The sequence below is a fragment of the Hipposideros armiger genome, unplaced genomic scaffold (genome assembly GCF_001890085.2).
Source record: "Hipposideros armiger isolate ML-2016 unplaced genomic scaffold, ASM189008v1 scaffold_765, whole genome shotgun sequence".
In the NCBI taxonomy this organism is placed as follows: Eukaryota; Metazoa; Chordata; class Mammalia; order Chiroptera; family Hipposideridae; genus Hipposideros; species Hipposideros armiger.
Window position 1 is genome coordinate 426554 of NW_017732115.1, and position 1033 is coordinate 427586.

Genomic DNA, 1033 nt, shown 5'->3' on the forward strand with positions numbered 1-1033 from the left:
GCTGCCAGTAACTTTCATTTCAGGCAGTGGAGCAACTGAGAAAAATGAAATGAGAGAAAGACAGCCTCATCATGAACAAGGTAAATCCCCGTCCTCTCCACCAGAATCCATTAAAACACCAATTTGTTCATTGATTTGTTTGCTTGTATAAAAATAAAAGTACGGTCTCTTTCACTCTAAATCTAACTTAGAAATAATATCACGTTGATCTATTGCTATTGTCCTTAATTAGTTAAGCAGTGTTATCCTGAGTTATTACAACTACTACAAACTATTCAAGACACGGAATTGGCCCTGCTGATATTCCTGTTGTTTTGCCTCAACAGCAATTCTAGAAAGAATTATCTTATCCCTAATAGTTGTCCATTATGGGCACTCAGAAATTTCAACATCTCTATATTTTCATTGACAATATCCTCTGAATAAATCTAAATCCAATCATTTTTAGTCATCCAGAAATGTTATTTTCCATATTTTTCTTATGAAGATTATTTCCTTTAATCAGCAACAATGGCTTTGGTGCCCCCATTTTGTTTTTCAAAATTTCACTTACCTTCTGTACATAGATTGCTTGCTTCAGGTTTATATATCACCTTTTGTTTTTGTAGTAAGAACACTTAACATGAGATCTGTCTTCCTAATAAATTTTAGGTGTATAATACATTTTCATTGACTATAGGTACAATGTTGTATAGCAGATCTCTAGAGCTTAGTCATCTTGCTTAACTCAAACTTTATTCTGGCTGCTTAGTAACTCCCCATACACCAATTATTGATGTCACACATCTGTGAGAATTTAAATTAAAAGTGTTTTGAACAAATCCAAATCCCCATATTTTCTTATCACATTCCTAAGATTATTCACCTTAAATATATATTTTCCTAAATAGTTATTTAATATCCAAATTTAACCAAGGTTCCATTAGTTAATATGGAGATCACTCCAGAATAGCTTTAAGGTAACTCAGCACATTTCAGTTCATTAATATTCACTTTTATTGTTTATAAATTTGTATTATTTTCTTTCTAGTTT